The sequence below is a fragment of the Cherax quadricarinatus genome, chromosome 41 (genome assembly GCF_038502225.1).
Source record: "Cherax quadricarinatus isolate ZL_2023a chromosome 41, ASM3850222v1, whole genome shotgun sequence".
Classification (NCBI taxonomy): Eukaryota; Metazoa; Arthropoda; class Malacostraca; order Decapoda; family Parastacidae; genus Cherax; species Cherax quadricarinatus.
The window spans coordinates 22,277,294-22,294,422 of record NC_091332.1 but is presented as its reverse complement, the minus strand read 5'-3'; the positions used below and the strand labels follow the sequence as shown (position 1 = coordinate 22,294,422).

Sequence of the window (17,129 nt, the reverse complement as noted above, 5' to 3'; positions counted from 1 at the left end):
CGATTGCAAACAAACCTTTTCATGATCCACGTTTTGTCGGACTTGCCAGATAGATACTTCTAAACCGACTTTATCTGCTGAAAGTTCACCATCAGTTAATTTGTTATGCTACTATGATGAAATTTTCGTTGACGTCTTACATTGAAAGTGGAACGAGTGCTGAAAGTGTAATGACTTGTGTGGTTTGTCTCGTTGGAGTTCAAAATGCGCAAATTAAACACTTGCATCATTATTCGTGAACAAGACACATGTGTAACAGTTAGGTATCTTTTTTTCCGAAACGTTTCGCCTACACAGTAGGCTTCTTCAGTCGAATACAAAGGTGTCTAAATATGGAGACAGTAGTAGTAGAGAAGGAAAGATGATGTGATCAATCCATCAGTCTTAAAGACAGTTTTGAGGTGTTCAATCTATCAGTTTGGAGAAGAGTTCACCTCTGTAGTCCAGAACTTCAAGACTGTTCAACACTGATTAATCAGTGTAGAAATCTTTGAATATATATATATATATATATATATATATATATATATATATATATATATATATATATATATATATATATATATATATATATTCAAAGAAGAATCTACCTATATATATATATATATATATATATATATATATATATATATATATATATATATACATTAGGTAGATTCTTCTTTCGCAAATTAACGTGATACTCGTGCTCCCACAAATTTCCTGTATATTTATTTTCCCTGGCTAAAAATACAGGAAAGACCAACAGTACAGCATCACACAAACGCAAGGAACAGACTTACCCGAGATGTAGAAATTGTCTCTTGCTAAGGTTTTCCCAGATAGCTAACTTCTAACAAGCTTGTTTCTAGGTTAATTAACTGTCTTGGAATTTGAACGCTCGTGCTGATGATGGCTGGTTAACTGTAAATAATGATAAACTGACGTAGCATGACGTAAATTCCTAATTTACGTCATGCTACAAACAATATTATCATTAAGGTGTTAAGGACTAGTGATATACGTATTTTGGGTAAAGAATCCACTTATAAATGAACTGTTCACGATTTAGATGAATGACTAAACCGATTCAAGAATAGCTATCCTAGCTAATATTCTCGCTGAAACAGACCTGTAGATGCTGCAGTGAGTGGTATATTGCATTAAGGCTTCCATTGACTCCTTCTCTTCCAGCAGTTCAGATTTCTGGATATTTGGATAGGCTATTGAGGAGGATCTCCAGGCTTTGACATACTTGCTAAATTCTTGGTGTCTGAAATGATGGTGACTGCTACTTCTCTCGTCCGGACGACCCACGGCTCAAAACAGTATCTAATCTTTGTTAATTATATCGCTCCCAAAGACAACGATATGATATAGTATTCTCCAATAATTATGATTTATTCAGTTATTATACAAGCTTTCCTGAATTCATAATGAATCTTTAATTACTTGATGAAGTGATAGTTTTTAAATTTAAACTCACACTCTTTTAATCGAACCCTATTTGAATTGAGTAATAATGTTTATCAGAGCTTCCGTGGGAGATTAGTTTGTGTAGACAATTTACCTAGGTTTACTACAGGACGGACTATTAAAAACATTAATATAAAATTTTCCCTATAGTCGATACTTCTATACATTTTGGCGCTACTGTTTGCAGTTTAGTACCAGAAGTCACTGCAGCTACTATCCCAATCCATGGAATTTGTTGAAGCCATTCAGTCTGCACAAAATGATCATGGGATGGTTGTACGTTTTGATCTTCTGCACTAGATTCAGACCTCTTCACTTCTGAGTAAGCTTAACAAAATCTATGGCTGCTTATTGAATTAGCCAAGATGGCGATGCATTCGAACGGGCAGACCTATCTGAAGTAGTGAGATGAAGACCCCTGGTGCAGTAGTTTCAACACTGGCCTGCCCCACTGATATAATCTTTACCTCTCCCTTCTTTTCAATTAATAATGTTCTTAAAAGGATCTGCAAAGTCTATGGTAAGAGCACCATGCTGTCTTTCACAGACAGAATAGTCTCGAAAGTGAGGTACATGTCTCTGAAGGGTCCCCTTCAAGTGAGATTCACTGATGCTGGCTAGGGGGCTCCTAATTCAAGGAACTGAACTTCCCCATCTCTTCCGTGGAACGAACCTCCTTGCTTCCCATTTCCGGGCGCTGTATGACCTTTGTGGGTTTAGCGCTTTTCTCTAAATATAATAATAGAATTTTGAAGTATTTATGAATTATTATTATGTGAGCAATTACCTGCACGAGGTTTACAGGGCATTACCTGAATTATTACGTGCAAGTAATTTGGGTGAGGTAAGTGGGACTTAGTCACAGTAGGTCGCAAAACTGTCACTCCCTCGATGTCCACTCCATAACCACTCTCACAAAAAGCTAGACCTGAATTAAATTAATAATTACAATATTAAAACCAGCTACTCTGGTAGATTAAAACTGTGTGGACTGTGTTTTAGTTTACCTGCTGGGTACACAAAATATTACTATTACTTCAGTACATATAATACAATGGTGTTATTAGAAAAGAAATTCGTATTACTACTTACCATTTAATTACTGGATCATAATTATTATTTTTTGGAAACACACCCTAACGCTATCACAACAGCTAGAATTTATGATGGCCAACGCAAAACTATTGTACATTATGGGTAAGCGTCACTTAGCTAAGGTGTGCTCCTGGGAAAAATCGGTGTCCTCTATTTTTTCGTTCTTGTTTCCGAATAAAAAGGTTTTCCATATTATTTATCCCAGTTCTTCAGCGGGAGCGTGTTAACTATTTCTAAATTACGGATTGGGTTCAATATACACCAAGTGAACTTTGATGACACCTGATTACACTGCAGAATTTTCTTCGACAACCAGTGCTCGTAAATTACCAATGACTTCCTCCCGCGGCATCACTCCCGGGCTCTTCCGCCTCCCCCTCAATCAAAATTTCTCAAAGGGTCAAATCAGCATCACATTTTAATACACAGTTATTATATAATTCAAATTTACACATGCTGAATGTAGGAAAATTCAAAAGTTTCCACAGTATTCATATACTTAATATAAATCCACATTTTTTTCCATGTCAGAATCTGTCAGTTTAGTTTTTTTTTTTTTTTTTGCAAACAAGCGCTCAGGATGTTGTCGTTCTCCTGAGAGTGGCCACACTGCCCTTCCCATTATGTTATTGATGAATAACAGATATGAAATTTTTTTTTTTTTTTATTCGCCGGTATTCTCCCGGCCCGGGTCTTTTCCAAGTAGTGGTGACCCGGCCTTGGCTCCCTATCTGGGGAGTGTCTCGAGACTTAAGTCTCCTCATCTTTGGGACCAAGTGTCCCCAGGCCTAGCCACATTCCCCGCCCTCACGGGGCTCGTAGGGAGAAGCTAGGCCTCTGGTCTGCCATCTACCCCGCCTCAAAGGGGCTCGTGGGGATGGCAGTCTTATGAGCTGCAGATGGTAGCAAGCTCAGCCCTCTCTCAGATATGAAATGACCGTATGACCTGTTTCTGCACTACAAATCATTGATTTTATTCGATTTGACAAGATTATATAAATTTGCTACAAATTTGTGCAACTATAAAGCCTCATATTTGAAATACTCATTTGTACTTCATGTTGTAATTTGTTTACTGTATTTTTACCACTGAATATACCATTGCTTAGTTAATCTTAAGTTAATTTTAAGCCTGCCCACAATGCTCTGCATACAAGGGGCTGTTGGCATGTACACTCAACCACTGTATTTCTTTTGTACAACTATGTATCATGTCCAAATAATTAATAAATAAATTAATAATGATAACGCCGCTGAAGTATATCTATGATCGTCGTCATGTACGAGTATTTAACACAAGGTGTCATCATCACAACATTCTCTCATACTCTGTACAACATCATTAATGTTTGCTAGATTTACACAGATGCAACTAATGTGACAGTTTATTGTCTTATTTTTTCGTTACGGCTTGACAAAGCTCCTGGAGAGCGAAACGTTGCCTCAATAAAATGTCACATTAGTTGCATCTGTGTCCAGCTACTTAGCATTTAGTCGGTAATTCTACCATTATTACGAATATCACTAATGGTTACCTTTTCATTATTTATGTCAAATATTTTATTTTATATTGTACAGAAAAAGAGCAGGATATACATCATCTTACACCTATATCAGGTTACCGTTGCTTCTGAGAATACACATATGATGATCTCTAGGCACCCCAGTGGAAATAAGTCACTCTGTCTAACTTTTTTGGGTTATCCTAGGTTCTTTACACATATCCTGCTATGTATGATAATCTATGTAACTGTATTTGTGTGTACCTGAATAAACTTACTTACCATGATGGTAATGCAGGATCAGTGTTAAGAACGAATGGAACCCCTGGATGAGATGGATATCAAAGTGTCTATGCGGAACCACATTGTAAATCTTGCAAGCAAAACAAAAATAAACTATGAGCTTACTTCAGTCCCTCCCTATGTTAGGGATTGAATTCTCTTTGACACTAATATCAGAGACTGGGTGCATCTTAATAGCTATCGTGTAGTCGGCAGGCCATAAACTTAACAAACTAACAACAATGATTAGTGGAATATCAAAAACTCTTTTCCATTATAAAGCGCTATAGTGTGTGAGAGTACTTACGGTGTATGAGAGGAGAGTTGTGTGGGAGGAAGCATGAAGCATAACGTGGTGACTGGCAATCATGTAGCAACGCCCACGCTACACCACAGACTCACCACTATCACGGTGCTTATACACTTCCTCTCTGGCAAGAGCATTCGTCTCACAATCGCATGGTCCTGGGTTCGATTCCAAGGTACAGCGAAATGTTTAGCCATGCTTCCAAACACGCAAGAGGCTTGGCAGACAGTACACCAGAGTTGAACACTTTCCAGTAACTTCTTTTGTCATGCATTCTCAGCTGTTGCTCACAGTCAATGGCCTCCACTCCAAACCAACAGATACAGATACTAATGCCGGAAAAAAAAATCCCCCCCAGTACCAACAATACCACCAGCCCGATGACATTCTTCTTTGCAAATGTACAGGGTCTAAAGCCAGCAACAAACAACAAAATACCTTTCATCCGTGGACTGCTTGCAGAGGCAAATGCAATGTTCGCGGCTTTCACAGAGACCCACATAAAGGATCACTTGGACAACGAAATATGGATCCCAGGTTACAACCTGTACAGATGCGACAGAGTGAACAGGCAAAAAGGGGGGGGGGGGGTTGGCCTGTACATCGCAGTCACTTGTTTGCACAGAACTGCTTAATGCCTCAAACGATGTAGTGGAAGTTTTAGCAGTAAAGATCGAGAACCAAAACCTAGTCATTGTGGTAGTCTACAAGCCTCCGGATGCAACGTCCCAGCAATTCCAGGAACAGCTGTTAAAAATTGACCACTGTCTGGAAAATCTGAGAGCTCCTGCCCCCAACATCTTGCTCCTGGGGGATTTCAACTTTAGGCACCTAAAATGGAGGAATATAGCAAATAATGTTGTTGCAGTAATAACACCAGGAGGCAGCTCTGACGAGAACTCACACACACACACGAGCTTTTAAATCTCTGCACAAAATTCAATTTAAACCAGCAAATAATAGAGCCTACTAGACTGGAGAATACACTAGACCTCATCTTCAGTAACAATGATGATCTGATACGAAATGTCACCATATCAAAAACAATATACCCAGATCACAACATAATTGAGGTTCAGACATGTATGCGCGGAGCCCCAGACCGACATAATGAGATTAGTCCCGAGGGAGCATTCACCAAATTCAACTTCAATAACAAAAACGTAAAGTGGGACCAAGTAAACCAAGTCCTAACCGATATAAGCTGGGAAGATATACTAAGCAACACAGACCCCAACTTATGCCTAGAACAGATTAACTCGGTGGCACTTGATGTATGCACAAGGCTTATTCCTCTAAGAAAAAGGAGGAGTGGATGTAAAATAGAAAGAGACAGGCGCTCCCTTTACAGGCGACGGAAAAGAATAACAGAGCGGCTAAAAGAGGCCAATATATCTGAAATGCGTAGGGAGTCACTGGTCAGAGAAATAGCAAGCATCGAACTTAAGCTAAAGGAATCTTATAGGAGTCAGGAATCGCGGGAAGAACTAAAAGCCATAAATGAAATCCAAAGAAACCCAAAGTATTTCTTTTCCTATACCAAATCAAAGTCGAGAACAACGTCCAGTATTGGGCCCCTACTTAAACAAGATGGGTCCTACACAGATGACAGCAAGGAAATGAGTGAGCTACTCAAGTCCCAATATGACTCAGTTTTTAGAAAGCCGCTAACCAGACTGAGAGTCAAAGATCAAAATTAATTTTTTATGAGAGAGCCACAGAATTTGGTTAACACAAGCCTATCTGATGTTATCCTGACGCCAAATGACTTCGAACAGGCGATAAATGACATGCCCATGCACTCTGCCCCAGGGCCAGACTCATGGAACTCCGTGTTCATCAAGAACTGCAAGAAGCCCCTATCACGAGCCTTTTCCATCCTATGGAGAGGGAGCATGGACACGGGGGTCGTCCCACAGTTACTAAAAACAACAGACAGCCCCACTCCACAAAGGGGGCAGTAAAACAACAGCAAAGAACTACAGACCGATAGCACTAACATCCCATATCATAAAAATCTTTGAAAGGGTCCTAAGAAGCAAGATCGCCACCCATCTAGAAACCCATCAGTTACACAACCCAGGGCAACATGGGTTTAGAACAGGTCGCTCCTGTCTGTCTCAACTATTGGATCACTACGACAAGGTCCTAGATGCACTAGAAGTCAAAAAGAATGCAGATGTAATATATACAGACTTTGCAAAAGCCTTCGACAAGTGTGACCATGGCGTAATAGCGCACAAAATGCGTGCTAAAGGAATAACAGGAAAAGTTGGTCGATGGATCTATAATTTCCTCACAAACAGAACACAAAGAGTAGTAATCAACAGAGTAAAGTCCGAGGCAGCTACGGTGAAAAGCTCTGTTCCAAAAGGCACTGTGCACATACTATGCACTTGGTATCTGCTGGCATGGGAAATCTGGAAAAACAGATGGGACATGCAGCTATGACCACCCTAGAAAATGCCATGCCCATATGACAACAGGAAAATGCAAACTCCCTTCCTGTAAGCTTTTTCACCCTGAAATGTGTACCTCTTCAGTACAGGAAAGACTGTGCTATAACTTAAATTGCCAGGCATACCATCTAAAGGGGACAAAAAGATACAAAACATCCAGGCCATGGGAAAACCTGGGTAGCCACAGCCACTCAAGAGGGAGAGGTTTTTTAGTGCCAGGAAGGAAAAAAAAACTGGCAGGAAATGGCAGAAATCGTACACCAAATCCAGTCATTCCTGGAGTGGAACCACAGTCGATGGCCTCCACTCCAAACTAACAGATACAGATACTAATGCCGGAAAAAAAATCCCCCCCCAGTACCAACAATACCACCAGTCCGATAACATTCTTCTTTGCAAATATACAGGGTCTAAAGCCAGCAACAAACAACAAAATACCTTTCATCCGTGGACTGCTTGCAGAGGCAAAGGCAATGTTCGCGGCTTTCACTGAGACCCACATAAAGGATCACTTGGACAACGAAATATGGATCCCAGGTTACAACCTATACAGATGTGACAGAGTGAACAGGCAAAAGGGGGGGGTTGGCCTGTACATTGCAGAGTCACTTGTTTGCACAGAACTGCTTAATGCCTCAAATGACGTAGTGGAAGTTTTAGCAGTAAAGGTCGAGAACCTAAACCTAGTCATTGTGGTAGTCTACAAGCCTCCGGATGCAACATCCCAGCAATTCCAGGAACAGCTGTTAAAAATTGACCACTGTCTGGAAAATCTTCCAGCTCCTGCACCCAACATCTTGCTCCTGGGGGATTTCAACTTAAGGCACCTAAAATGGAGGAATATAGCAAATAATATTGTTGCAGTAATAACACCAGGAGGCAGCTCTGATGAAAACTCACACTCACACGAGCTTTTAAATCTCTGCACAAAATTCAATTTAAACCAGCAAATAATAGAGCCTACTAGACTGGAGAATACACTAGACCTCATCTTCACTAACAATGATGATCTGATAAGAAATGTCACCATATCAAAAACAATATACTCAGATCACAACATAATTGAGGTTCAGACATGTATGCGTGGAGCCCCAGACCGACAAAATGAGACTAGTCACGAGGGAGCATTCACCAAATTCAACTTCAATAACAAAAACATAAAGTGGGACCAAGTAAACCAAGTCCTAACCGATATAAGCTGGGAAGATATACTAAGCAACACAGACCCAAACTTATGCCTAGAACAGATTAACTCGGTGGCACTCGATGTATGCACAAGGCTTATTCCTCTAAGAAAAAGGAGGAGTAGATGTAAAATAGAAAGAGACAGGCGCTCCCTTTACAGGCGACGGAAAAGAATAACAGCGGCTAAAAGAGGTCAATATATCTGAAATGCGCAGGGAGACACTGGTCAGAGAAATAGCAAGCATCGAACTTAAGCTAAAAGAATCCTTTAGGAGTCAGGAATCGCGGGAAGAACTAAAAGCTATAAATGAAATCGAAAGAAACCCAAAGTATTTCTTCTCCTATGCCAAATCAAAATCGAGAACAACGTCCAGAACAGGCGATAAATGACATGCCCATGCACTCTGCCCCAGGGCCAGACTCATGGAACTCTGTGTTCATCAAGAACTGCAAGAAGCCCCTATCACGAGCCTTTTCCATCCTATGGAGAGGGAGCATGGACACGGGGGTCGTCCCTCAGTTACTAAAAACAACAGACATAGCCCCACTCCACAAAGGGGGCAGTAAAGCAACAGCAAAGAACTACAGACCAATAGCACTAACATCCCATATCATAAAAATCTTTGAAAGGGTCCTAAGAAGCAAGATCACCACCCATCTAGAAACCCATCAGTTACACAACCCAGGGCAACATGGGTTTAGAACAGGTCGCTCCTGTCTGTCTCAACTACTGGATCACTACGACAAGGTCCTAAATGCACTAGAAGACAAAAAGAATGCAGATGTAATATATACAGACTTTGCAAAAGCCTTCGACAAGTGTGACCATGGCGTAATAGCGCACAAAATGCGCGCTAAAGGAATAACAGGAAAAGTCGGTCGATGGATCTATAATTTCCTCACTAACAGAACACAGAGAGTAGTCGTCAACAGAGTAAAGTCCGAGGCAGCTACGGTGAAAAGCTCTGTTCCACAAGGCACAGTACTAGCTCCCATCTTGTTCCTCATCCTCATATCCGACATAGACAAGGATGTCAGCCACAGCACCGTGTCTTCCTTTGCGGATGACACCCGAATCTGCATGACAGTGTCTTCCATTGCAGACACTGCAAGGCTCCAGGCGGACATCAACCAAATCTTTCAGTGGGCGGCAGAAAACAATATGAAGTTCAACGATGAGAAATTTCAATTACTCAGATATGGTAAACATGAGGAAATTAAATCTTCATCAGAGTACAAAACAAATTCTGGCCACAAAATAGAGCGAAACACCAACGTCAAAGACCTGGGAGTGATTATGTCGGAGGATCTCACCTTCAAGGACCATAACATTGTATCAATCGCATCTGCTAGAAAAATGACAGGATGGATAATGAGAACCTTCAAAACTAGGGAGGTAAAGCCCATGATGACACTCTTCAGGTCACTTGTTCTATCTAGGCTGGAATATTGCTGCACTCTAACAGCACCTTTCAAGGCAGGTGAAATTGCCGACCTAGAAAATGTACAGAGAACTTTCACGGCGCGCATAACGGAGATAAAACACCTCAATTACTGGGAGCGCTTGAGGTTTCTAAACCTGTATCCCCTGGAACGCAGGAGGGAGAGATACATGATTATATACACCTGGAAAATCCTAGAGGGACTAGTAGCGAACTTGCACACGAAAATCACTCACTACGAAAGCAAAAGACTTGGCAGACGATGCACCATCCCCCCAATGAAAAGCAGGGGTGTCCCTAGCACGTTAAGAGACCATACAATAAGTGTCAGGGGCCCGAGACTGTTCAACTGCCTCCCAGCACACATAAGGGGGATTACCAACAGACCCCTGGCAGTCTTCAAGCTGGCACTGGACAAGCACCTAAAGTCAGTTCCTGATCAGCCGGGCTGTGGCTCGTACGTTGGTTTGCGTGCAGCCAGCAGCAACAGCCTGGTTGATCAGGCTCTGATCCACCAGGAGGCCTGGTCACAGACCGGGCCGCGGGGGCGTTGACCCCCGAAACTCTCTCCAGGTAAACTCCAGGTACTCGCTCCCATCTTGTTCCTCATCCTCATTTCTGATATAGACAAGGATGTCAGCCACAGCACCGTGTACTCCTTTGCAGATGACACCCGAATCTGCATGACAGTGTCTTCCATTGCAGACACTGCAAGGCTCCAGGCGGACATCAACCAAATCTTTCAGTGGGCTGCAGAAAACAATATGAAGTTCAATGATGAGAAATTTCAATTACTCAGATATGGTAAACACGAGGAAATTAAATCTTCATCAGAGTACAAAACAAATTCTGGCCACAAAATAGAGCGAAACACCAACGTCAAAGACCTGGGAGTGATCATGTCGGAGGATCTCACCTTCAAGGACCATAACATTGTATCAATCGCAGCTGCTAGAAAAATGACAGGATGGATAATGAGAACCTTCAAAACTAGGGAGGCCAAGCCCATGATGACACTCTTCAGGTCACTTGTTCTATCTAGGCTGGAATATTGCTGCACACTAACAGCACCTTTCAAGGCAGGTGAAATTGCTGACCTAGAAAATGTACAGAGAACCTTCACGGTGCGCATAACTGAGATAAAACACCTCAATTACTGGGAGCGCTTGAGGTTCCTGAACCTGCATTCCCTGGAACGCAGGCGGGAGAGATACATGATTATATACACCTGGAAAATCCTACAGGGACTAGTACCGAACTTGCACACGAAAATCATTCACTACGAAAGCAAAAGACTTGGCAGACGATGCAACATCCCCCCAATGAAAACCAGGGGTGTCACTAGCACGTTAAGAGACCATACAATAAGTGTCAGGGGCCCGAGACTGTTCAACTGCCTCCCAGCATACATAAGGGGGATTACCAACAGACCTCTGGCAGTCTTCAAGCTGGCACTGGACAAGCACCTAAAGTCGGTACCTGACCAGCCGGGCTGTGGCTCGTACGTTGGATTGTGTGCAGCCAGCAGTAACAGCCTGGTGGATCAGGCTCTGATCCACCAGGAGGGCTGGTCACAGACCGGGCCGCGGGGGCGTTGACCCCCGGAACTCTCTCCAGGTAAACTCCAGGTAATACACGATTCATTGCCTTTGTAACTTGTGAGTTCATTACCTTGGTACCTTGTTCAGCTATCAGAACTTTGGAGTCCAGTTCCTGGACCCATTGTGTACCTCTGTAATCTTTTGACTACAGCCCACAGGATGGGTATAGGGTGCATAATAAACATTTTAAACTAACTGTTATACCCAATATTGCTTACTGATGCCCAGCAAAAATACAAAGGTATTGCTTAATGAGGCCCAACAACAGTACACCAGTATTGCTTACTGATGCCCAGCAACAGTACACCAGTATTGCTTAGAGGTGCTCAACAACAGTACACCAGCGTTGCTTACTGATACCCCAGCAACAGTACACCAGCGTTGCTTACTGATACCCCAGCAACAGTACACCAGCGTTGCTTACTGACGTCCAGCAACGGTACACCAGTGTTGCTTACTGATGTCCAACAACAGTACAAGAGTGTTGCTTACTGATACCCAGCAACAGTACACCAGCGTTGCTTACTGATGTCCAGCAACAGTACAGCAGTGTTGCTTACTGATACCCAGCAATCTCAGTAGTACCATACCAGTAACTAGTTACCGTATCAGCAGTGACTCACTACCAACCGTCTGTGTGAATCACTTGTTATTCACCGTTACAGCTGACCTTAGCATGTTTTGAACCCGCTACCCCAGCAACAGTACACCAGTGTTGCTTACTGATGTCCAGCAACAATACACCAGTGTTACTTACTGATGTCCAGCAACAGTACATCAGTGTTGCTTACCGATACCCAGCGACAGTACACCAGCGTTACTTACTGATGTCCAGCAACAGTACACCAGCGTTGCGTCGTGATACCCAGCAACTGTACACCAGCGTTGCTTACTGATACCCAGGAACAGTACACCACTGTTGCTTACTGATATCCAGCAACAGTACACCAGTGTTGCTTACTGATGTCCAGCAACAGTACACCAGTGTTACTGATGTCCAGCAACAGTACACCAGTGTTGCTTACTGATACCCAGCGACAGTACACCAGCGTTACTTACTGATGTCCAGCAACAGTACACCAGCATTGCTTACTGATACCCAGCAACAGTACACCAGGGTTACTTACTGATGTCCAGCAACAGTACACCAGCATTGCTTACTGATACCCAGCGACAGTACACCAGCGTTACTTACTGATGTCCAGCAACAGTACACCAGCATTGCTTACTGATACCCAGCAACAGTACACCAGGGTTGCTTACTGATACCCAGGAACAGTACACCTGTGTTGCTTACTGATTCCCAGCAACAGTACACAAGTGTTGCTTACTGATACCAAGCAACAGTACACTAGCGTTGCTTACTGATGTCCAGCAACAGTACACCAGCGTTGTTTACTTATGTCCAGCAACAGTACACCAGTGTTGCTTACTGATGCCCAGCAACGGTACACCAGTGTTTCTTACTGATGTCCAACAACAGTACAGGAGTGTTGCTTACTGATACCCAGCAACAGTACACCAGCGTTGCTTACTGATGTCCAGCAACAGTACAGCAGTGTTGCTTACTGATACCCAGCAATCTCAGTAGTACCATACCAGTAATCAGTTACCGTATCAGCAGTGACTCACTACCAATTGTCTGTGTGAATCACTTGTTATTCACCGTTACAGCGGACCTTAGCATGTTTTGAACCCGCTCACCCTAGGAACCATCTCGTGAGTCGGTCTAAAGATAGGGAGCGGAGACGTAGGTCAGGCTGGGCACTTCCCATATATTCCGTTTTATACTCCATTATTGCCTATGTGAGTATCCTTTACCCAATCCATGTTTCGAACCCCACATGGCAGCAACGGTACACCAGTGTTGCTTACTGATGTCCAGCAACAGTACACCAGAGTTGCTTACTGATATCCATCAACAGTACACCAGTGTTGCTTACTGATGTCCAGCAACAGTACACCAATGTTACTGATGTCCAGCAACAGTACACCAGTGTTGCTTACTGATACCCAGCGACAATACACCAGCGTTGCTTACTGATACCCAGGAACAGTACACCAGTGTTGCTTACTGATGTCCAGCAACAGTACACCAGCGTTGCTTACTGATACCCAGCAACAGTACACCAGCGTTGCTTACTGATACCCAGGAACAGTACACCAGTGTTGCTTACTGATACCCAGCAACAGTACACCAATGTTGCTTACTGATGCCCAGCAACAGTACACCAGTGTTGCTTACTGATACCCAGCAACAGTGCACCAGTGTTGATTACTGATACCCAAGAACAGTACACCAGTGTTGCTTGCTGATACCCAGCAACAGTACACCAGTGTTTCTTACTGATACCCAGCAACAGTACACCAGTGTTGCTTACTGATACCCAGCAACAGTACACCAGTGTTGCTTACTGATACCCAGCAACTCTACACCAGTGTTGCTTACTGATACCCAGCAGCATTACAAAAGTGTTGCTTACTATACTCAGGAACAGTACACCAGTGTTGCTTACTGATACCCAGCAAACAGTACACAAGTATTGCTTACTGATACCCCAGCAACAGTACACTAGCGTTGCTTACTGATGTCCAGCAACAGTACACCAGTGTTGCTTACTGATGTCCAACAACAGTGCAGGAGTGTTGCTTACCGATACCCAACGACAGTACACCAGCGTTACTTACTGATGTCCAGCAACAGTACACCAGCGTTGCTTACTGATACCCAGCAACTGTACATCAGCGTTGCCTACTGATACCCAGGAACAGTACACCAGTGTTGCTTACTGATATCCAGCAACAGTACACCAGTGTTGCTTACTGATGTCCAGCAACAGTACACCAGTGTTACTTACTGATGTCCAGCAACAGTATACACCAGTGTTGCCTACTGATACCCAGCGACAGTACACCAGCGTTACTTACTGATGTCCAGCAACAGTACACCAGCGTTGCTTACTGATACCTAGCAACAGTACACCAGCGTTGCTTACTGATACCCAGGAACAGTACACCAGTGTTGCTTACTGATACCCAGCAACAGTACACCAGTGTTGCTTACTGATACCAAGCAATAGTACACTAGTGTTGCTTACTGATACCCCAGCAACAGTACACTAGCGTTGCTTACTGATGTCCAGCAACAGTACACCAGCGTTGTTTACTTATGTCCAGCAACAGTACACCAGTGTTGCTTACTGATGTCCAGCAGCGGTACACCAGTGTTGGTGACTGATACCCAGCAACAGTACACTAGTGTTGCTTACTGATACCCAGCAACAGTACACTAGTGTTGCTGACTGATACCCAGCAACAGTACACCAGTGTTGCTTACTGATACCCAACAACAGTACATCAGTGTTGTTTACTGATACCCCAGCAACAGTACACCAGTGTTGCTGACTGATACCTCAGCAACAGTACACCAGTGTTGCTTACTGATACCCAACAACAGTACACCAATGTTGCTGACTGATACCCAACAACAGTACACTAGTGTTGCTTACTGATACCCAACAACAGTACACCAGTGTTGCTGACTGATACCCAACAACAGTACACCAGTGTTGCTGACTGATACCCAACAACAGTACACCAGTGTTGCTGACTGATACCCAACAACAGTACACCAGTGTTGCTGACTGATACCCAACAACAGTACACCAGTATTGCTTACTGATACCCAACAACAGTACACCAGTGTTGCTTACTGATACCCAGCGTCAGTACACCAGTGTTGCTTGCTGATACCCAACAACAGTACACCAGTGTTGCTTGCTGATACCCAACAACAGTACACCAGTGTTGCTTGCTGATACCCAACAACAGTACACCAGTGTTGCTTGCTGATACCCAACAACAGTACACCAGTGTTGCTTGCTGATACCCAACAACAGTACACCAGTATTGCTTACTGATACCCAACAACAGTACACCAGTGTTGCTTACTGATACCCAGCGTCAGTACACCAGTGTTGCTTGCTGATACCCAACAACAGTACACCAGTGTTGCTTGCTGATACCCAACAACAGTACACCAGTGTTGCTTGCTGATACCCAACAACAGTACACCAGTGTTGCTTGCTGATACCCAACAACAGTACACCAGTATTGCTTCCTGATACCCAACAACAGTACACCAGTGTTGCTTGCTGATACCCAACAACAGTACACCAGTGTTGCTTGCTGATACCCAACAACAGTACACCAGTGTTGCTTGCTGGTACCCAACAACAGTACACCAGTGTTGCTTGCTGATACCCAACAACAGTACACCAGTGTTGCTTGCTGATACCCAACAACAGTACACCAGTGTTGCTTGCTGATACGCAACAACAGTACACCAGTGTTGCTTGCTGATACCCAACAACAGTACACCAGTATTGCTTACTGATACCCAACAACAGTACACCAGTGTTGCTTACTGATACCCAGCGTCAGTACACCAGTGTTGCTTGCTGATACCCAACAACAGTACACCAGTGTTGCTTGCTGATACCCAACAACAGTACACCAGTGTTGCTTGCTGATACCCAACAACAGTACACCAGTGTTGCTTGCTGATACCCAACAACAGTACACCAGTGTTGCTTGCTGATACCCAACAACAGTACACCAGTGTTGCTTGCTGATACCCAACAACAGTACACCAGTGTTGCTTGCTGATACCCAACAACAGTACACCAGTGTTGCTTGCTGATACCAACAACAGTACACCAGTGTTGCTTGCTGATACCCAACAACAGTACACCAGTGTTGCTTGCTGATACCCAACAGTACACAAGTGTTGCTTGCTGATACCCAACAACAGTACACCAGTGTTGCTTGCTGATACCCAACAACAGTACACCAGTGTTGCTTACTGATACCCAACAACAGTACACCAGTGTTGCTTGCTGATACCCAACAACAGTACACCAGTGTTGCTGACTGATACCCAACAACAGTACACCAGTGTTGCTTACTGATACCCAACAACAGTACACCAGTGTTGCTGACTGATACCCAACAACAGTACACCAGTGTTGCTTGCTGATACCCAACAACACTATACCAGTGTTGCTGACTGATACCCAACAACAGTACACCAGTGTTGCTTGCTGATACCCAACAACAGTACACCAGTGTTGCTTGCTGATACCCAACAACAGTACACCAGTGTTGCTTGCTGATACCCAACAACAGTACACCAGTGTTGCTTGCTGATACCCAACAACAGTACACCAGTGTTGCTTGCTGATACCCAACAACAGTACACCAGTGTTGCTTGCTGATACCCAACAACAGTACACCAGTGTTGCTTACTGATACCCAACAACAGTACACCAGTGTTGCTTGCTGATACCCAACAACAGTACACCAGTGTTGCTGACTGATACACAACAACAGTACACCAGTGTTGCTGACTGATACACAACAACAGTACACCAGTGTTGCTTACTGATACCCAACAACAGTACACCAGTGTTGCTGACTGATACACAACAACAGTACACCAGTGTTGCTTACTGATACCCAACAACAGTACACAAGTGTTGCTGACTGATACACAACAACAGTACACCAGTGTTGCTGACTGATACCCAACAACAGTACACCAGTGTTGCTGACTGATACACAACAACAGTACACCAGTGTTGCTTACTGATACCCAACAACAGTACACCAGTGTTGCTGACTGATACACAACAACAGTACACCAGTGTTGCTTACTGATACCCAACAACAGTACACAGGTGTTGCTGACTGATACACAACAACAGTACACCAGTGTTGCTGACTGATACACAACAACAGTA

General features: G+C 43.4%; 1 protein-coding gene across 3 annotated transcripts in view; it reads right to left on the bottom strand.

The window, feature by feature from the left end:
- The window catches only part of LOC128695945 (probable peptidoglycan muropeptide transporter SLC46), a 30,653-nt gene extending 25,902 nt beyond the window's left edge, over window positions 1-4,751 (bottom strand). Inside the window, exon 1 of one of the 3 annotated variants that reach the window (XM_053786914.2) lies at window positions 4,642-4,751. The gene's annotated coding sequence lies outside the window, so the exon portion shown is untranslated. Of the gene's footprint in view, window positions 1-782; window positions 907-1,111; window positions 1,284-4,641 lie in introns of those variants that run through there. The other 2 variants (XM_053786913.2, XM_070093067.1) reach the window with 2 other exon arrangements.
- Window positions 4,752-17,129: the final 12,378 nt, after the last annotated feature.